We start from the raw sequence: 22942 nt of genomic DNA, 5'->3' as shown, positions 1-22942 counted from the left end.
TCCTACAACATTGTGCCTCTTCATGCATCTTCTTCATCCCAGTACTTCAGGAATTATGGGACATGAAGTTCCCCAACAATAAAATCAGAGTTTCGCATTTCTGTTGCTTTACTTGTAAACCTCAGTTTGTTCCTTATAACATTCCTAAAAGGGACATCACAAGAGTTAGTCTTTGTCTTTGATCGTATAGGGGAAGGCAATTCTTTTACACTGCTGTTATTCCAAAATTTCCTTTCACTGGCCCTTTTGGTGTTAAGGAGGTATCAGTTTTATAAATCTCCTGAGCTTTAGAAGGGTTTTGATTTCTCCTCAGTCCCAGGAGTGCAGGTTTAAGTTCACCCCTATTTATATGCATAGCCTGTGGAACAGCAAGATGTTTATTACAACAAACCTTTATATACTTGGGTATTGCGGAGCCATCCCTCTCAGAGGACAACAAATACTGTGTCTCATCCCACAGATTCCTCTCACCCCTTGGGCCTTTTTTCCCCAAGGCCAGGATCAGAAAGCATCTGCCTTTCCCTAGCCACCTGGGAGGAGACTTTAGGCAGGGGTTTAGTGAGGGACCCCTGGATTCTTCACAATTTTCTGGGAGTGACTAATTATTAAGCAAGCCAATTAAAAAATGTAACCAATCAAAAAGTGTCATATCATCCATGACAAAGTGTGGGAAAATTACTATTATAAAAGCAGAAACACACAGTGAATAGGGACGTTGTTTGGAATTCAAAGCTGCAGGGAAGAAGAATACTTTTTTCAAATGGATGAGTGATTATCCTGGATATCTGTAGATGATAAAGCCTACTCAATCATGGAGCATGAGTTGGTCCTGCGTTTCAAGGTAAGGAGTGTGAGGCCAGAAAAGGGCTGGCTGACTGGATGTTACTTTGAAAGTTCATGAGGGTCCATCCTGGCTCAATAGATTCAAATTGCACAGACATACAAGCAACTCACAGCACAATGTTTACAAGGCGGTGAAGTTATTTGTATCGTATGATGGCAGTGTTGAAATGTATGCAATCTTTCTCTTACTCCAATACTTGCTACTGATAATGGAGCAAATAATAATTTGGTGATTGATCATAAGTAAATTAAGGTGATATACAAATAGTGCAAAGCATATTAACACACTGGCCAATAAGCGGCAATGTCATCATTGAAGTACATTATATTGTTTAGCTATCACTTTGTATTACTAGTGATTAATACTTAGAAGTAAATGTAGCTGATACAACGAGTGATTGTGTGTGCCACCTATTAGTGAGAAATCATTTTCAAAAGAGTATGCTCTTGAATCAATTTTCTTCATCAGTTCATCATTTCATACTTATATCCCACAGCTGAAAGATCGTTTTTGTATTCACATGCTTACATATATTATAAAAATGAAATCATATGAACGATCTAATGTATATCACAATTCATTGGTGTCCCATTCACCCCACCAAACCATACACTTTTACATATATTATTTTATGTGTTTTAAAAGTTATATTAGAATTATTCCCTTCTTTTGAGTAAAATAGGTATCTAGTTACACATTATTTTATACATTCCAAAAAATACAGAAGTACATCTTTCGACAAACAGATTGCTCTAATTAGTTTGTGTAGCAGTATCATCTTCTTCAGGATCATCTGTTTAAATGCTTCCAATTTTAGTCCTTCAATTTTACAATGGTTCATCCGGTGGTCAGTCAAAATCTCGAAAACAAAATCTCGAATGACAAAAAGCACGAAACAAAAATCTCGAAAAAAAAAATATCTAATTTTTTATTTATTTATTTATATATGTTTTTGGGGTCAGGTAAGTAAAAAAAAGGGGTAAAATAAAAAAAAAAAGAAAAAAGGGGGGGTTGGGGGGAGAAACCCCCCCATTTTGAAAAAAAACGCATTGAAAAAAAATTCGATATTTTTTTTTCGAGATTTTGAATTCGTGCTTTTTTTTCGAGATTTTGTTTTTGAGATTTTGACTATAAACCGGTTCATCCATTACTGAAGTCATTAGGTTATTTTGTACTTGATGTAATATTCTTGTATGGAGTTAGCTTTTCATATTCTTCCCAACTTTATCTTATAACAGTGTGATTCCTGTTGTAAATATGAAATCTAATTTCATGATGCTTTCCTTGTGTTATTAATTTCACTAATAATTAATGCTTGCAATACTTCCAACTTAAAGAATACTGCATTTCCATTGATAAATATAAACCTTAATGGTCAGTATTTTGGCAATGAATCATATGGTCCTGAAAATCCAATTTCAATTCACCAGTATGAAGTTATTCTTATTCCTGTAGTCACAAATACATTTATATTATATAGTTATTGTTTTTACGACCTAATGCCAGAACTGGTAAAAGGTTAAACATAATAAACATACCGGTTAAACTAAACATCACCTCTATGTGTTGAGGGAGGTTCATATTCCAGGATTTCTGTTCCATTATTATTTCGTTGTTTTCCTTTCTCCCGCTATTGTATACCTGCATTTAAACATATATAGCAAAAAGGGGGATGTATATATATTTTATTATTCCATTTTTGATAGTATTGGATTGTTCTCACTCACATAATTCCCACATTGCTCACCTTATCAAAGGATTCCTTCGGATTACAACTGCTCCATTTAAAGTCTGCGCCTATGTGTAAGGCGCCATTTTGATGTTTTTATTTAGTACCTGTGACGTCATTGCATTGCATGTCATGTAAACTTCATGATATCACTGCTTTGTAGTGTTTCTCAAAAACATATGAAAAAAGTGTTTCAACATGGTGCTTTCTTATAGTTTGTTTATTCTAAATAAAATGGACTTTATGAATAATAGCTATTATTTGACAATACACATTTCATCTTAAAACAACCATAATTATCAAAGGGGTTTCGTTAATTTTGTGTTTCTATTACATGTTACTCATTGGAAGTCATGAAATCATAATGAGAATGTTATAGTTACTGTTATGAAATGCTTGTCTTTGCGTGTTGGAAGCCTGTGATGTCATTGGAATGTTGTGCTGTGAATGAGAGAATGTTTGGTTGAGGGTTCCAAGCCCAGGCAGTTAGAAAGACCCTGCCTGGGTGATGGGTGCCAGTGTCTTGTTCTATGTAAGGTACATTTGTAACTGTAATTTAAGAAGCTGTTAATAAACATGAAGTAACCACAAGAAGCCTAAGAGGTCACTTCATTACAGTTACAGCCCATATTTCTACTTATATTTATCTGAATGAGTTTATTTAGTTGGTCAAGGTGCCTCCTAGACCAACTATCCCACTCCCAGCAGCTCTCGCGAGAAGTGCGCGTAAATTCACTATGGAAAACATCGCCCCTTACCTCGCGGAACCCGCTCTTAAACACCCGTTCCCGAATGACCCGGAAGCCCTAGCATCCACTTTCAAGTCATCACCCTAGCAGTGGACAAAGTAGCCCCTGCTCACCCTTAAAAAGGTGAAGAAAGCTAAGCATTCTAACGCCTGGTTCACAGAGGAGCTCTTAAGGCTTCGCTACAAAAAAAGGGCTGCCCTAGCTATTTGGAAAAACTCTCAAATGACACTACCAAAGCTGCTTTCAAGGCTGTCTTCAAAGATTACAAAAGGGCCATCATTCAGGCTAAAGCCTCCTCTTATAACACCAGGATTGAAAGCGCCAAATCAGGAACCAGGGAAATATTTGCTATCTTCCGAGAGCTTGAGTCTCCCGCTCCACCTTGAAAGATAACACCTGGTGTAAATAAAATTCAAACTGCTATGCTAGACAAATTGGAAATTGGAAACCCTACACACCAAAGTCCTAGCACACCAAAAGGCCCTCTCCAACCTTCTTGACAATTGTAACAGCACCAGGGTGGAAGCCGTCTCCAGCCTGGACTTGGAGGATAGCTTAACGGCAACGTGTGCGCCTTGGAAGCAAGACAACACTAAGCAACACAGGTTCGATCCCCGGGTCCACGCTTAGAAACCTCTGGGGCTTTAAGCGCGTTATAAATACGCAACTAAGACAAAAAAAAAAAAATTACGCATCTGAAAAAACAAACAATTCCTATAACAGCGTCTAGATGCCCGCGGGCTGTGTGAGCGCTTTAAAAATGCTAAATAAAAAATAAAATAAAAATTTAAAAAAAAATGCCTCGCGCCTGCGTTCGACTTCAGACATGAGTGAACTTGAAGTCACTGCACTCTTTAACTTCATTAAACCCTCCAACTGCAAAGGAGACGCCTGCCCAGCTCAGGTCATTAAGGACTGTGTCTCCCCTCTGGTCCCACTCATCACTGCCTTCATTAATTCCTCATTCCAGGCTGGACATGTTCCAACTTGACTCAAAGAAGCCTGGGTCAGACCGCTCCTAAAAAAAAACTCTCTCGACCCATCAATCCAAGGGAATTACGGGCCCATCACCACAGTGCCTTTCCTGCTTAAAATTCTGGACAAAGCAGCTTACCAGCTTACCTGCAAGTCCAAAAATGTATCGAAGACAATCATCATTTAGGTCTACGGCAGTCCGGATTCTGGCCAAGGCACGGCACGGAAACAGCTCTGCTTCACCTAAAAAATCAAATGGACGACCTAAGAGATGCGGGCAAATCTGCGCTTCTTCTACTCCTCGACCTCTTCGCTGCTTTTGATCTGGTGGATCACAAGATCCTCTGCCATCACCTTTCCACCACAGCTAATTTCTCCCCGAGGGCCAGTGCGTGGATAACTTCCTTCCTGCAGGATAGAGTCATGAAGGTTTTCTCGGAATCCTCATGCGCTAACCCCAGCCTCATCTAGTGTGGGATCCCACAGGGATCATGCATAGCTCCTACACTTCATAATCTATTCACTAGGTCCCTATTCAAAATTCTTGATGCACTGGGCATCTCATACACCAATTATGCTGATGACACCCAGGTGCTGATCCCCATCTCTGATGACTATATATCTGACCTCAAAAGCCTCAATGCCATTTACTCCACAATCCAATCGTGGATGGCAATAAACTGGCTATGCCTCAACAGCAAGAAAACCGAACTCCTGTTGATTGGGCCCCCTCCACCCTGGGGAAACTAGATGAACAATACCGCTCCTTTACAGTGGATAACATCCCTATCGCTGTCTCTAAAGTCATTAAGACGTTGGGCGTATACGTTGAACCTGACCTATCCATGAATAGACAGGTTAACACAATTGCCTCCTCCGCAGCGTACCACTCTAAACTCCTGAACGCAGCCAGACCTTATCTCTCCCAACCCAACTGCCTCACCATAGCTAGGGCAATAATTAGGTCAAGGCTGGACTACTGCAATGCCCTCCTTGTAGGCAACTCCCAAAAAAACCTGGCCAAATTACAACTAGCACAGAATAATGCCCTCAGGGCTGCAACAGGCATCTCAAGACGTGATCACATCTCCGAGGTCAGGAGGAAGGTCCACTGGCTCCCCATCAAGGAGAGAATTACCTTCAAAACACTTGCCCTGGCGCACAAGGGCCTGCACTGTCGTGCTCCACATTACCTAGCTCAAGGAATTAGCCTTCACACTCCCATCAGGCCCCCCCAGAGTGGCCTATACTAACAGAATCACTGTACCCTTTACCCGCAGAGTGAGAGCGGGCGGTACAAGCTTCCCCAGCATGGCGGCCACGCTGTGGAACTCCCTTTCCCCTTCCATTAGAGGGATTGATTCCCATGCGACTTTCAGGAAAGCCATCAAAACTAGACTCTTTGTCTAACTTATGTATTGTCCGATGTGTACTTTAACATGTTTTGATGATCTACCCATCTTCTATGCCTAATGTCATGAAAATGTCCACTGATAACCGCAACTAATTTCTGTCTTAAGTATCTGCTGGGGCCGCATTCATGTAACCCTGAATCAAGCCTTCCTAAGCCTTCTCATAGCACCTTGATGCCTGAGGGCTGCAGTGCGCTCTACAAATACAACAATAAATAAAATACATTTAAGTAAAATGGACCGTTCCATCATTTTGCTCAAACCTGGGAGATGTGACTTTAGTTTTAGGATCCCAAGTTTCTCCTTTCAAGGAGTGTGTTGTCAACATTCTGATGCATTCTTGTTTTAACAACTTCTACAATGTTTTTTTGGACATCCTTTTCACTGGACGGAAATAATTGTGACCCTGGACAGCACATCTTATCTCACAGTATAATAGTGTGTAGTCTTTAGTGAAAAGCTTTGGCTTCTTAAATTGTGGCATTCTTTAGCCCATTGCCTGCTTTTTCCTTTCATGTAGAACATATGAGTAGAATGGGCCGTAGCCAGGAGAGAACTTTTCTTTGGCAAGTTTATCTTCAGGTCTGCTTATTTGAAACATAAAACAGTTGTTTGTTTACTAGAATTTAAACTAGAATTTAAAATGTATTTATTTTTATTTATTTATATTTATATAGCGCACAAGCAGCCCAGGGGCATTGAGGCGCTGTTACTTGCAATAACTTAGTTACATGGTACAGGCATGATCGAGATTGTTGACACATTATGAATACTACAAGACATCATACTGTTGTTACAGATATTACATTTGGTCGTATATTACAACATATATGATAAGTATTCGTGCTGATGTGTCGGGTCTTATGCGAAGAGGTTAGTTCCTCTTCACTTCATGAATAGCAATCTTCAAGTCTGTCAAACAAGGATTATAAGCAGGTAACCTTATTACATGGTTTCTTCTATTGGGAGCATTTAAATCTTTAATATACAGTAGTACTATCCAGATGAGATTTTGAGGCTCACAATGATTAGAATTCTGTTAATATATATATTATTGTGTGATTTTGCTACTTTCCTAGTTACGTCTATAAAAGATGGTATTATTTTAGTTCTTGAATGGCGAACATTCTCAAATAATTGCAACTTGCTGTTTGACAAGACCGGGGAAACAATTTGGCTAAGTGCCGAAAGTGCAGATTTAAATTAAATCCCATCTTCATCACTTAACCAAAGTGTATGATCATGAATAATTAATGTAATATTGTAGTGCCTACCCTGTCATTTTCATTTCTTACATTTTTACTTTTTGTAATTTCCTAACAGTGAGTTAGTTGACAAGATATATCCGTCAAAATAGCCTCACTTACATTTTAAGTGTCTACAGTTTTGCTTGATATACTTTAGTTACCATACGTATATTCCACACCAACCATTCTCTCATTCGTGGCAACATCACTCGAAAATGATTGCCCTCTTGTAATAACTGTCTATGTTCGGATATGTGCATTTTCCTGGTAAAATCGAATCCGTATTCGCAATCAATGCTATGGTTTGTGTCCCTTGCCCTCGGCTTCCCATCTCCCTCCTGTATCCACGCTAGCGGTCTTGGACATCCTGAGAGGCTGCTAATGTAAGTTGTGCCTCTGCTGTTGCATGTGTGCCTGTTTCATACTGTTAAGGAGATGCGCCCAGTATCTATAGTACAGCCTATATATAACCTTCTCCTGGCTGTTTCCTTAAAATGTTTCCTGTAGCCAGAAACCAAGTAACCACATCTTGTACTGCTAATGATGTACATGAGATGCCACTTGCTCACTGTCCTAACCCCAAATTTGATGATGGGGTTTCCATACTTTTTTTTTTTTATTACTGCCAAGCAAATTAAGCTGTGTGTGCATGAGAAGAAGAGGGCACGGGAGTGTGAACAAGAATCTCGTATTCCTCAGTTCCTATGATTTTCAGAAGGAAGGAGAATTGTGTGGGCCCAGGCCACAAAAACCATTAAGATAGCACTGAGGCTGTGATTCTGTGAAAATGAAGAAATCATCTTGACAGGAGCCATAGTAATTTCATTTGAGCAACAGATCAATTGTGAACATTCAGAGCCTAGCAACTGAAAGCACATCTGAGAAATATGACAAGTTACAAAAATGGAAATTAAGTAAGCTTGAACATGTTGTGAACACATTTGTCAATGTGTGCACCCGCTTGTAAACTGCAGTAGCAGTGCCTTTGAGAGAACATTAACGTGCCCAGGTACAGCAGATAACAAAACAGCAGGGATGGTTGTTTTCACAGGAGCATATTGCAAGCATCTGTTGCAAGCTGCCTTAGAATCGTGAAGTTGGCTGTAGACAGTGTTCTACCCAACTGTGACAACATTTGTCAAACTATACAAGCCGATGTCATCTCGGTAGCAACAATCTGCCACAGTCGAAACTGTAGTGCCTATTTTGGTTAATCTAGCTAAACAGCTATATGGAGGCTGCTCTCTCAACCATTCATCAGAGATGACTCGGACCCGCATTGCTTATTTTTTTATTTTTTTTATTGTGTATTTTTAAAGCGCTCACACAGCCCGCTTCTTTTTTCAGTTGCGTAATTGTTTTTTGTTGTTGTTGTTTTAGTTACCTATTTATAACGTGCTTAAACACCCAGAGGTTTCTAAGCGCGGACCCGGCGATCGAACCTGTGGTGCTTCGTGACGTCTTGCTTCATTAAGGCGTGCACGTTGCCGTTAAGCTATCCTCCCCGCGCGCTGCTTGTGCACTGATGTTGCATTTCAGATGGCCCAGCCCAGGCAAATTTGCCAATCCATGATTACTATTTTCACATGGTGCAAGTAAAGCAGATAGAAAAAACATTGGCATGTCAGTTGAGAATTTTGCTAGCAAAGCGCACATTGCCATGCTGTGTGTGCATGTATGTATGTATATATTTATTTATTTGTAAAACGCCTTAGGCCCAAATGCAAACAGGCAGGAGCAGCAGAGGAGCCAGGATGGGTAGGGGGACAAAGGGGTGATGGGCAACTTCATAGAGGGAAAATAGGGTTGAGTGGAGGAATCCGCGGTTGAAGAGGCGGGTCTTCAAGTCCTTCCTGAACAGTAGGAAGGTGGGGGCCAGTGTTATCTGTGTAGATACGTTGTTCCAGATGGCAGGGTGCACACGCATGCCATGATGCGTATATTGTATTTCGTGCAGTATAGTGCTTTCTTATAATGAGGATAGTTGTTAAATTACTCCAGGAAATACAATAATAACAGTTTCAAAGTATATATTGCAAAGTAGCTGGTAGGGTCACACACCAAAACAACATACGTGCATGCATAGGATGGAGGAGGTTAGGTGAGGGGAATATTAATGTTGAACAGCCAATATCAAAATCTGTTTCACACACTTCCCTGCCCGCCTAATTAAAAGTGAGTGATTTAAGAGCACGTGGTAAATAAGCATGGGAATCACTAGTGAGTAGCCTGCATACTGTGTGCATGTAAAAATACACTGTGTACAATAAGTACACACAATCCCACATTTTCATTGTGATTATGGCCGATTACATGTGCAAAATCCAACATATGTATGGTACACATGTACTGGATGGCATTCTTAGTAAACCCCATTGCCAAATTAAATAGAAGCATGCACATAGTATCATTCTTATATTTGTGCATGTGTAGAACACAATTGTGCCCCCAATTTAACTCTGATAGATGCCAGACACAGCCTTCTGTTTGTCATTTCAGCAATGTGTGGTTCCTTGTCATTCATTGGGGGTCGAAGCACCTGCATTTGTACGCACTGGCCTTGGCTACCGATGCACTGCAAAGGGGAGAGTGCAACACAGAAGTCCTTTCAAGCACATAGGCGTTTAGGCGTTCAGGCGTCCATGGTTCCCCGTAACATTGGTGTCTGGGGTGGAGTTCCTGCCTGGTCTACCTGTAATGATCGGGAAACAGGCTTTGAGTCTGGTGAACACCTCATCATTAAGTGACTGTACTTTACCAACTGGTTGACTCCACAATCAACTGTGCACCAGGATTTGGGGTGCGCCACCAATGTTATTTTGTCATATATGATGGACACTACAGCACATACTATACAGTATTTTGTTTTTATTGATTTACTATTTATTAAAATATATCCCTTGATTTTTGGGGGTTTGTTTTGATCTAATATAATTAAATCACCATGGCATATTTGTTCAGTATTTACTGTTACTTATTTACTATTTATAGTTTTAGTTTATTTTTTTGGTCATTGTACCAGTGCTCGTATAGTACAGTAAGCATGAGACACTGGTGAATGTGTTCATTAAACAGTACATTTAACTAGTGAGCTATGTCTTTATCATTTATTATTTTAATACATCTCCTGCTTTTTCAATTCATGTCAAACAGTTTTTTGTAAAAAAATGTATTTCAGACACATATCAAAGCTGTGATCTCTTCAATCTAAAGGATGTGCCATACGAGACACTGTTAAATCGCACACTCTAGTCCCAGTTTGTCAAGGATTACCATCTGGCAAGGGTTCAGAAGCCCCGGTTTTTAAACAAAATGTTTATTAAAAATAAAATTATGGACTTCCAAGATGGCTTCCGAGAGGGGAGCACTGTGATCGGTGTGCTCTCGCCTCCTGGCACCTAATACATTGAAGAAATAACAACTTAGCCTTCTCCAATAGGGGATAATAAGTGAAAAGCCGCAGGGATCAATTTGCAGAGCCTGGTGGGAGTGAGAACAGACCGCAGCTTTCTGTGGCGAAGTCGACAGGAGCTCCCCATCCTCGGCGGCGAAAGCGGCCCAGAGCTCGGGCAACCCACACTGGGGACCCCGAGTGGACTACAACGGTGATAAGGAGGAGCACAGTCGGAAGCGTGGAAAGTGGTGCAGAGCCGGGGTGGCTACCAAGCAGAAACAAGACCAGATTTCACCTGCGGGTGCCCATGGCGGTGACGAGGAGCTGGGCCAACGGACACTCCATGCGCCTGGGGAGGCGAGAGAGGAAGTCAATGCCTGGGCAATCTGGCAGCTGGTGATGTCTAGTCTTTCTGGGTTGTTTTGCGGTTACTCCTCATTGAATGAATGTGTGCAGAGAGAATGCAGCCATACACATACACACAGGCAGGCCCTGGCCTACAATAACGACAGGAGCCTCTGGTAGCTTCACCTTCCTTTATTCTCTTTCACAGTGAAGTGTTTCACAGGACACGACAGGTGATGGGAGAAGGTGCAGCTCACTTCCCTGCATCCAGGGAGCAACGATAGTGCCATTGGAGGCTGCCGGGCAGATGCTTCAACACTTTCCCCATCCGTCTCCAGGTGAGACCCAGTGTGGCGTGTGGAGGTGAGGAGGAGCGGGGTGGGGAGAGACTCTCTGGCCCGGCAAGAAAGGGCAAGGAGAGTGAGGCTCGGGTTCACTGCCCACATGGCCGGTGTAAGATCAGGAGTAGAGAGGCATCACCCCACTTAAGGCCAGAGTATTCAGAAATGGGGCCTTGGAGATCAAGGGGAGACCCAAAGCCAAGCGCCCTTATGGAGCCATACTTAGGATGCAGGCCTGCAGAAGAATGGGATAACGCCTGTGCCAAGCACAACGAGGTGGGAGCCAACAAGTCAGGCTCCGCTTCGGGCCACCAGAAGACAGAGGGGGAGCCAAAGTGGAATCAGCTGAGTTACCTGGAAAGTGGGGGCTCTGTGTAGACGCTCGGGCCAGAAGCAGAAATTTTGCACTCCACAAAGGCTTGCTATTGGCACAACCAGCATACAAAGGCACAATATTCACTGTGCCACCACCATCAGTGCGAAGATAGAGGCACAAAGGCAAGCGGCAAGGAGAGGCGTGGATCTGGTGTCAAGAGGGATCGCAGGGTACCCATCACCCTGCCCCAGGAAAATGAGGAAAAAGAGGTTTTATTGGTCCCAGAAAAGAAGGAGAGCAATCCAGGGGGTCTCTAGAAGAGGGGTAGAATGGACCACTTTGGAGGAAAGAAGGGAGCGCTGACGGCGAAGTGCAGAGGGGCTAGGCCAGGACAAGTGAGCGTGATAGGGTCCACCCCCAGTGGGGCGGCGGGGAAGGACTCTAGCAAAGTTGGCCGGGGGGAGAAGAAGTGGGAATGGGAACTCACAGATGCCGTTAAGTGACTTCAATTCAGCACTCCAACTAAGTCAATGCCTAGTCTGGGATGCCCAAGGGAAGCCCTTATTTATATATTTTTATGTCAAGTTCATAGATCTGGATGATAAACCCTTGTATAACGCCGCTCTCTTTGGATCCCCCTGACCTCACTGAGCCAAGAAGTAGGTTTGTTTTGCAAATTAAAAGATTTATTTGAAAATTAAACAATATATATATATCACACTTTTATGAATAAATTAATATTTGATAGCACACTTATGAATATAATGTTGATCAACTATGGGTAATGTTACAATTGCACACTCTTTTCAATCAGTGAGGAGTTAGTATAGAAAGGATAAGGTAGCAGAGAATACTTTTATGGTTTCAAGGAAAAGCAATGATGGAAAGAATGCAGCACAGAAATAAACTGATATGGTTTCAACAAGAGATAATATGATCACTTTCTTTTGACAATTCACTCCCCCCCTATGCAATATAAGGAGATGGAAGGAGAGCACACAGTTTTCAGGAATACAATCAAATGCAATACAAATTCCAGTTTGCCCTTAGCAAGCTTAGAGCAACCGGTATGCTTATAAACAGTCAAAAATACTTTTAAATGTGATTTGCAATGAAGTGAAAAATATGCTAAAAATGATTTTAATTCCCTATAGGAGATTCAGGGTAGGTGATAGCTACTTAAGATTGGTTCAGGTCAACACTATTAGTGATTCCTGAATGATTATCAGGTTGAAAATGGAGTTCAGCAGCTGCATGCAAAAGGACAGCTATTTTTAATGTGTGGTAAAACTGAGCCAAATTGCAATTCGCTGCACTTTTTCCGAGTGCGTAAAGCGCGATTACGGAAGAACTATAAGGACTAGAAAGTCGGTTTTGAGCTTGTTGGAAAGCTTAGGTTCTTAGCTGAAAGTTAAATCTCGCTCCTAGGACGTGCGGTTCAAAAGATACGGACAATTTAGTGGAGGTAGATTCTCAGAAATAAAGTAAGATTTAAATGACAAATGACACTTTCACAGGTTTGAAATCACAGAATGGACACACGATTTCTATGCAGTTCTAAATAGTTTAAATTAATCTAATTCAAACCATTTCAACCTAAGAGATTGGTTTTGCACAGCTCTGGCTGGATACTCACTCCTAATTTTGGAAGGAATGGGCCTCGTCACAGATCTGGTCAACAGGTTTAGCTGCGGTTCTCTCTGCTCTGCTGGTCTCTGGTTCTGGCAAAAGTTCTTGGCACTGCACAGCGGTCTGGTCTGCGGTTCAGGATACAGCACTGCTTTCTGGGTCTGGTAAAAGTTCTTGGCTAGAATCAAACAGCACAGCCCGGCTGTTTTATTCTGATGTGCCCCTTGGAAGTCTGGGGTAAATCAGTTTGCAAAATTGTAAGGCCAGCTGAGAATACTTTTAGCTAGCAGTAGGCCTTCTGCTTCAAAGTTCTGGAGTCTGGTTTTCTAGGTTCTGGTCTCTGGATAGTGCCTGAATTTGGATGTCGTCCGTCAAAGTGCTTCGCAAGAAAGTGGAAAGTGAATGTCCCTACCTGGGTCTCAGTGGCTCTTTTTATGTCTTTTGAAAGTGGGTGGGAAGGCTGACTTTCTATGCCCAACCCTCTGAGGATCCTGATAGGCTATAGGATTCTCTGTCACCTGACTGGGGAACTGAGTTGTGAGTCATCCCGTGTCATGAGACATCATTATTATGGCATACAGAAAGAACACTCCCCTTGTCACTTTGCACACAAATCTATTTTTGACTTAAATCCATATTTATCTATGTACAATTTTTGTAATGTTATATGTCCGGTTAACATATTTTCTGTAGCGCCAAACCATCCGATCCCTGTCTTTGTAAGATGTTGTGTTCACTTCTGACAGAATTCTGCCCTTTTCATCCAGAACACAATCTCTAAACTTTTCCAGAATTTACACAAATGTGCGCAAGGAATGTGGGCATCAGATGATGAAGTGTCAGATTTTTAACATACAGACATTTGGAGTAATACCCTTTTTTCCGCTACTACCCCCCAGTACATCCCACAGAGTCCTAACACCTCTTAAAATGTGCACAGAAAAATCACAGGAATAATGATATTATTTTGACAATTTTGTACTATGAATTATCCATCTTTCTAAAATTATGCTGTGGTCCAAATGGGTGTGTTTAAGTCCCCAAAGCACATGGGGAATTTCTGGTTTGTCCACTTCCTCCAAGCTCAGCTGGCTCACAGAGGCAGTGCCCCTCCCATTTCCTTCCAAGAGGAAGCCATTTACGACCCCCTGATTTAGCAATTGCTTGGAGCAAAGGGAAGTTCATTGTTCTGTTTCCCTGCAGTCCCAGGCACCCCTGGCCTGATTCAATCAGAGAGGTGTGATCTCCTTATGGTGGGGCAGCAGAAGGCAGGCCAGGCCTGTGAATACAGTTGCTGGGCAAGTTTCTTCTCCTGTCAGGGGTAGTTGCCGGGCAGAATTCAGTCCCTTTAAGCCAGGCTTCAGCCAAAGGTCACTTTTGTTCCCATTTTTCTTCATTCAAATCAAACTTACAATTTTGACACATGCAGCTAGATCGCTGATTCTAAGTTCAAAACTATGACATTTAAACAGTTGCAACCTATGTGACACTCAAAAGTAGGTCACTCATTTATTTTAAACATTTCGATTTTAGTGGCTTTAAATCCCATTTCACTTAAGCTGCTGACATCCACAGCTCAGCCAGTTTTGTTATGAACATTATTTTAGGCTCTTCATCTTTCCAGATTTGGTATGCACACAAGACTTCATTCTACCGGACATCTGCTGGTGTTCAGTAAGATTTTTGAATATCTTGCAATGTTTGAAATAGGCATTTTGAGCTTGCATTTCAGAGAAACAGAGGTTATTTCAAAGTGCTTTTTGGGCTAACAGGCACTGCTGTTTTTCCTTTGGCACCACGTTTCACTCATGGCGCTTCTGGCCCATCACGCTCGCACTGGTGGGTGGCAGGTCAGGTGACCATTTTGGTGTGCGCAAAAACTGCGCGGGTTTCCTGGATTCTGGCGCAAATGTGGGCTTTTCGGCCATCTTGGATTTTCTAAGCCCACAGCACCAAATGTTGCAGCATAATAACTTGAACGTGGGTCGATACACCTAACAATGCTGCAACAGCGAAGAGGGGATGGGGGTTTTCCAGCTTATAAAGAACCATCTCCTGATGTCAAAAAGCAAAAACAAAGACATGCAATCTGGGACCAAGTCCCTGAGAAAGACCCAGGAGGGCAATTTACAGAGGCTCTGGAGGAAGGATGTGGAGGCTGGTACAGGGAGTGACCTTGGATCTCCCATGGAGGGTGAGCTGGAGGGGTTGACGACCCTGGCAAGAGAACAGGCGGTCACCAAAGAAGTACTCAATTAGTGTTTACAGGACTTTGGTGACAAAATCACTGAACCCCTTCAGTCACAGCTGAGTAGCATGAGGGCAGAAATCTCTCAGGTACTGCAGGAGATAAAAGGGGATATAGAAAACGAGCAGGACTGGAACAACGAAGTGGAAAATGCCATACAGGAGATAGCTGGGATAGCTGAGGACACAAGGAAAATCGAGGAGTTAGTGGAGCAGTTAGCAAGGGTTATGCACAACCTGGAAATCCAGGACTAATGAGGTCTAACATACCGATAAAAGGCCTGGACGAGGAGGTCGCAGACAAAGACCTGCGGGAGACAGTTCAACATATGTTGGCGGACCTGCTGGACACCGAGGACAGTGCTGGGTTACAGTTTGATGGCATCCATAAAGTGGGGCCCAAGAGAGGAGAACCAGGTGCCAGGCCCAGAGATTTGGTGGTGGTGTTGCAACAATACGGGCGCAGCCGCTAGAAAGGCATACCCGATAAAGTTCAGTGGTGTTAAGACTGATTTTCTATACTCTGGCCTGATGGACAGATGTATAGAAGGCCAACCTATATTGTGACAGGGACAACTCTGGGAAGCTGTAGCCAAACATGTTTAAGGTAGCAGTGACAGGCGGTCTAAGCTAAGTTCTTCAGAGGGGTGAGAGTGTAAAGGGTCCACAATGAGGTCACACAATGGGAGTCACAAATTACACTTAGACAGGCTGTATAAAAATACAGTTATTTAATTATGGCCAAACACACTAAAAGACAAATGAACACAAGCAAGTAGACTTATCAACCAATACCATCAAACTAAAATACATATATACAGTCACAGGTTCAAGTGCATAATACAAATCAAAATACTCCTGTAAGGGAATGAACAGGTGAGTATCACACGCAAAAAGGTCCACAGAGATGATCCATAACTAATATTGTTGAACCCTAAATTGCCTGAGGCCTTGTGCCCTATTGTTCAGGATACAAAGACACAGAACTCAGGAGGCAGGAGAAAAATGTAGGTAGGGTCTCTGGGGTCCAGTGATGGAATCTTCGAGCCATGGTTCAATATAGACAAGTGCCCAAAATTACCCCCAACAGTCAGAAGTCTTGTCAAGGCAAGTATGGCAAAGCCAATAGGTTTAGGATAAAGGTTATTATAAGTCTATTGACTTATAATGAGAGTGTAGGGGTATGTTAAAAGCTCAGTAACTTACCCCCCTCACTCTGAATCTTCTTAAGACTTTCCAGAACAAACGAAAGGGTGTCCTGGCTTGCTTTTCCCAATGAATTCCGCGGTCCTCGATTTTCACGGGTTGCAGGTTCGAGTGATTCTCCGTTTAGGATCTTTTGTTGGTGCAAGGACTCTTGATGAGAAATGCAGAAACAAATGATGCAGCACCCTTCTCGGGACTGGAGGCGGGTCAGAAAAGCAGGTTTTGGACCGTGCATCGATGCAGCAGGACTCAGTAGCCGCAGTTGGATTTTCCAGTCTCTCGGGTCCGCTTGGTGCTAGGACGCTGAAATTTCACAGAGGGGTTTGTTGCAGTGGCACCTGTGAGTGTGCCAAGTTTAAGGCGGAAACGGCAACGAAGATAACCCGGTAGCCCAAAAACAAAGCTGGTCATCCACAGGACGATTCACAGGCTCTTCCAAAGGTGGTTTTTGTGATGGGCACCGAGTAGGCTTCGGGAATCGATGGTCCCTCCACTCCTCGGGTTGTAGCATGTTCGCAGGCCTACTGAAGATCACGAGACATACAGGGCTCCACCAGGACTGCAGCAGAAGTTGGTTGCCAGGCCACCTTCAGACAGGTTACAGGTTTCTTTGCGGGTCTTCTCAGCTGGACGGATTCTTGGCTCCTTCAGGTTCTTCCAAGATCTCTGAGAAATGCATGCAGGGGTCCTCTTCTTATCCTAACAGCCAGGTAGGAGTCGAAACTACCACTAGCCAATGGCAGAACTAGCCCACACACACACCCACAGTGGTCCAATTTGGACCACTGGCAGGAACACTCATGCATACCACTCAGACACACAGAAACCAGGATGTGTATTGGGGTCAGACTGACCCAGCCCAAATCCTGCCAGCAAACACACAAAGCCTTTTAGTAGCCCGCCCAAAGCGGCTGCTTTCTCGGGCACTGGAATCCTTAAAAGGATCTTTCTGGCCTCTGAGTTCAGAAGAAGGCTAAACAACAAGATGCAAAAAGAATGGACAAAAAACCTTGTGGCACGGCCATGTTTGACCAGTAGCCAAAGAAGCCAAACACGGTAAATGCGGTTAAGCTAAAATGAAATACCCCAAAAGGTGGGGAAAAGTCACTGCTGCCACCAGCCCATCTTTTCAGCACCTCTAGAGTAACCAAAAAATCCTTTGAGTGTTAGGCTAGGGCAAAACAAAAATGAACCCCATTGCACTGCAGTGTAAACTGCTGTTTGCAATGATAAAAAGTTACCATATGTGATACAAAAGTAACCACAAGTAGCAACATAGTCACAAGACTAAGGGAAACACTGTTTCCCAGTACTGACAGCCTTAAGGACATATCAGTTTCCCCATAACATGTGAGCAAAGGCCAGTACAATGTACTGCAAAAAGTACAGGTCAGATTGAAAAATAAAAGCAAAAAGTTTGGTGGTTCCATAAAGATGGAAGGAAAGGTGCAGTAAAGAGAATCTTTCCTAACACACGCCCCCCCTCCAGACTAAGGGACAGGGGGAACTAATCCACCCCTGGATTGGTCCTCGGTTCCAGTCGGTTAACCCGGTTGGACAGCCCATCAACATTGCTATATTTGGGATCTGGCCTATGCCCAATAGTGAAGGTCAAGGCCTGAAGACTCATGAACCACCTGAGCCACTTTGGATTATCTCCCTTAACATCTATCAACCACTTCAAAGTTTGAGGGGGAGCATACACAGTGAAGTGAGTCCCATAGAGGTAGGATCTCAACTTCCTAAGGCACCATACAATGCAAAAACACCTGGGGCCAACTGAGTTCTCCACTCCTAAGCTGGTAGCTGACTAGACATATAGGGTGTTCCTCACCTTTGTCATTTAGCTGTGAAAGTCTTCCAACTATCCCAGTGTCATAGGCATCTGGCTGCACTATAAAAGGTCTCTTCCAATAAGGTGCCCTTAGACCAGGGGCCTGACCTAGGGTTGCTTTCAGGCCAGTGAAGGCCTTCTCACACTCAGGAGTCCATAAGAACTCTTTAGGTCCTCTATGAGTAGTGAGGGCAGTCATAGGGACACCTATATTTCTATAGGCTGCCACTTTACTCCTGTATTGCCCAGTGAGGCCCAGGAAAGTCCTCACTTGGGCTTGGGTAGTGGGGGTTGCCCAGTTCTATACATGAAGTACTTGACTGACAAGAGGTTGCATCTTGTCCCCACATACACCAACTTCATGCATGAGGAAGGCCAATGGCCCCTGTTCATTATGACACTTGACTGTCTTCCTGAACAAATTGGCCTAATGAAGGTCCTGACACCCAGTCTCTTGAGTCAGACCCAGTTCCTTCCAAGTGGGGGTTGAATCTGCCATGCCATCCAGGCATGTATTGCTGAGATCAATTTTCCCATTCAGAACAGGGGCTAAGCTCAGTTGAAAGGTGTCAGTTGCAGCCACCAATCCAGAAGACCTTACACTGGGCTCTGAAAAGGCCGAAATTGCTGTATCCTCCTCAGCACAGACTGAGGGGGAATATGTTGTCATACCCTGCAGAGAGATCATAACAGCCTCTGTACTTTTCAATATAGAGCTGACCCACTAAGGTGTTACCCCTTTAGGGAAGAGTGTGCTTCTGTCTTGGGGATAGAACACAGAGCTCTAGTGTCCATACACAATCCAAAACTGGCTTTACATGTATATCCCTCCAGTTCCTCAGAACTGAACTCTTGACAGCTAGAATGCTCAGACACTCTTTGTTCCAACACAGGGTGGATCTCACACCCACTGTCAAAACGTTGTCTTGGTTCTGAACCACCACAACACCCAATCTTGGTGGGTTCACTTATTCCCAGTATACAGTCTGGTTCCCACCACCCTGTTATAAAGGATGTCAGTGACAACAAGAGGGGGATTGCCTCAGCAAACTCTTCAGCTCACCTTGCTGATGTGGGGTCAGGTGAGGAGACACTAGGCCATCCTCACTGAAGCCATTTGAAAGGCTGCTTTGACACAGGGCAGGGAGATACACAGATTTCTCTGGCTCCCACTCTATAGCCATGAGCAGGGCTCCAATTTTATCTCTCAAGATAAAATCCACCATACTATTCACAGGAAACTGTATGGCAACCTGTCCAGGTTCACCAAAGCCTTGATAATAGTTTACCTTGCCAAGCTGTGAAACATGGCAAGGCCCAGATCACCGACAGGTAGTCAGGGATTTGTAGATCAGTTTTGACAGGAGAAGGTCCCACCTCCTTCTCTGGGGCTCCCAGAGAGCTCCAATCAAACTCCTGAGAGTTCTGGCAGATCTCTCCCTCAGACCATCCTGTGGATGACAGCCCAGTGACACTTTACAGGTCACTTCACCATCCCTCCAGTGGGTATGACCACTACTGATGACAGCAGAGGAGCTACCTCTGTAGCTGTCATTCAGCATGGTGTCAATGGCTGACTTGGCAGTCATTTCCTGTGGGTTGGCATAAGGGCATATGGGACTATGATCAGTAATCCCTGATTGCAACTTATTACCTGAGGTCTCCAGAGTCAAAGAGCTAATACAAGTAGGCCTTGTTTCTGGTAACAATGAGTTCACTCCTAAAAGTGAATCCTGGAGTAACTGAATTTCTGTCTCACTTCTGTCAACCTGGTGACAGAGAGTGAGACCCCTACATTGGTTTTCCTTTGGGACCCCCATCATGGGCCAGCAGGAATGTGTGTTAGACCACACAGGTGATATCCTGACACTAGGATGCATAACAAGAGGAATGTCACACACCAACTGTAGGAGGAAGGGCCTCACAACCTGAGTAACCTCCAACCTCTCAAGGTTTGCTCTGGTGGGCTCTGTGGGCTTATTCTGCAGTAATCCACCTTCCTGGTGAATTCTTTGCTTCACTGGAGGAGAATCCTCCAATTGGAAGTAGGCCTTTCTCCACAGGCCTAACCACGATGGTTTCCTTTTCTGTTGGCCCATACTTCTTGTTCTCCTAGGACTCTCATCTACCTGTATACTAGGCAGCTGAGGATGCCCATAGGATTCAGGGTTTTCTGGGGGCCCCCTTTTGAAACTAACATCAGTTGTAGGTAAGGTAGGATGAATATTCTCCTTTCCTCTGCCTGTTTTTCTGACTCCACTGGCCATGGGTTTCCCCTTAGGCCTAAGCTTTCTCTTAGGCTTGGCTAAAACAGCCTGAATTTGAGACATAGTGCTTGAAGGGTTTTGTGAGGGCCTATCAGGACCTAAGTCCTGATGGCTCAACTCACCCAGCACTCTTCTAGGAACCACTCTCCTGACATTGCCAGATGCCCTGACCATTTCTTTATTCACAGCTTGAATGACAGGTGCTACTGGAACATGAAGAGAGGGCCTACCAGCCAACTGAGTATCCCCCACAGGAACTCTGGCAAGAACCTGTGGGTTTACCATGAGGAAGCTACTTCCGTAGGACTAGGCCCAGTGTTCCTAACAGTAGAGGTACATACACCTACTACCTGAACACTATCCTCAACAGAATTGACACTATGCAATAGGACAGGAATGGGAGCCAAGGCTCCAGCACTGCTACTTTCCAAGGAATCTAGACAAACTTCAGACTCTTCCTCTGAGGGAATGGAGTCTAAAGGGAAGGACACCCCTGCATCTCTTCTTCCTCATAATGAGAGAAGGCCAGACTGGCAGAGAGGACTCCCAAGGTCTTACCCTTGCATTTGGGGTCCCCTTCCTGTGGTCGCTTGCTCCATAAGTGTAACAAGCCCCACTGGCCCTTGCCACATAGGGATGCTTAGAGTAGCCACTTACTTGCTTGGGAGGGTTAGTCCCACTACCCTAACCTGATTCTGATGACTTCCCCCTTATTAAACTTTTTGTGGGCCTTCTTGGACATAGTTTTGTCAGTATCCCCACCCTCCATCTCTTTCTCGTTCTGCTTCTTTCCCCCCTCCTGCTTACCTGAAGCAAGCTTGTCCTTATGGGACACTCTATGTGAAACCCATAAGTCAGCAGCAATGGCTAGCCTCTTTGGATTTAACTCCTTTGAGTCAGCCAAATGCTGCATAAGCTCTGGGGGACAAGAGGCAAAAATATGTTCAGGCATGACCAAATTGACCATGCCCTCAAAGGTGGTTACATGATAGCCTTCTATCCAGCCACTCAAGTTTTTCAGAGAATCTGAAACAAAACTTAAATAGGTCATACATTCTTTCTTTCTATATTCTCTAAACCTCCTCAAGTATTGGGCAGGAGTCTTCCCAAACTTGAGGATAAGAGATTGCTTAAGTTTTACAAAGTCTAACCTATCAGCCTTTGACATTTCCATAATGGCACCACAGCCAGAATGGGGCAGTCTGCTGATCAACCATGCAATTCTGAGGACCCAGAACCATCTCCAGATCCTCTGGAAGAACCTTGTGAAGCCTGAATCTTAGCAAGCTCCAGCTGGTGATCCCTATCCCTCTGCTTCTCAGCCCTCTGCATTTCCAATTTGGCCATGGCAAACTCAAGTTCTTTTTCCTTGAACCTGGGGGTGTCTTTCTTCAGATTGAACATTGCCTCAGCATTAGAGTAGGCCTCAACTAGAAGTTCAGAGGATGCACTTTCTCTCTCCTCATCTTCAACACCAGTCACTGGAGTGACAGTAAAGACATTACTGGGTCTACCCCCAGCTGCACTATCAGGACCATTAGTTAAGATAGGCACAACTTCAGAATTTCTATAATTAACTCAGCTTTTAAGCCAGAGACTGTCAAGCTTCTATCTACACATAACTTTCTCAATTGATCCACTTTTAAGGCACTCAAAGTGGTGAAAGTGATTGTTTCCATGATACTTAGTTTAGTAGGTGACTTATATCTACAAGTCAATCAAATATTATAGTGTCTTGTGTAAGTATAATCCGGACACACCACCAGTGATCTACACTGGGGTACCCAATACAGATCCTGCCACCAATTTGTCCCCCACCAATTTGTTAAGACTGATTTTCTATACTCTGGCCTGGTGGACAGATGTATAGAAGGCCAACCTATATTCTGATAGGGACAACTCTGGGAAGCTGTAGCCAAACCAGTTTAAGGTAACAGTGACAGGCGGTCTAGGCTAGGTTCTTCAGAGTAGTGAGAGTGTAAAGGGTCCTTCTCAAGGATAGATCATGTGTGGATGTCTAGCACCTTACTGGGACATGTAGAAGATCTGGAACTGGGAGCGATCGCTCTATCGGATCATGCACCCATAACACTGGCGATACAGTTAGGGAAGACAGGGTCCGGGCTATGCAGGTGGACATTTCCTGACCAACTTCTCAAAGATAGTGTGATCTGCACTGAATTAAAGGACAAAATAGGGGAGTTCTTCAAAACCAATAGAACAGAGAATGAACAGGGACACGTCATCTGCGACGCTTTTAAAGCTACCATGACGGGGGAGCTTATTGCCAAGAAGATCCGGAGGGACAAACAGATGAACCAACTACAGGCAGAGTTAGAATATAAACTTCAACAAGTAATTGCCAAAATGGAAGAGGATAGGGGCAATGCACTCTGAATGGAGTACA

The 22942-nt window shown here is 43.6% G+C and overlaps 1 protein-coding gene across 1 annotated transcript in view; it reads right to left on the bottom strand.

The window, feature by feature from the left end:
• LOC138489039 (5-hydroxytryptamine receptor 5A-like) overlaps nucleotides 1-22942 on the bottom strand; it is a 724752-nt gene that overhangs the window by 470113 nt on the left and 231697 nt on the right. The gene's annotated exons all lie outside the window — the stretch shown is intronic.

Source organism: Ambystoma mexicanum, chromosome 9 (assembly GCF_040938575.1).
Source record: "Ambystoma mexicanum isolate Mex_15411 chromosome 9, UKY_AmexF1_1, whole genome shotgun sequence".
NCBI lineage: Eukaryota > Metazoa > Chordata > Amphibia > Caudata > Ambystomatidae > Ambystoma > Ambystoma mexicanum.
Note: the sequence above shows the minus strand (reverse complement) of the source record. Positions and strands in the feature narration are given on the sequence as shown.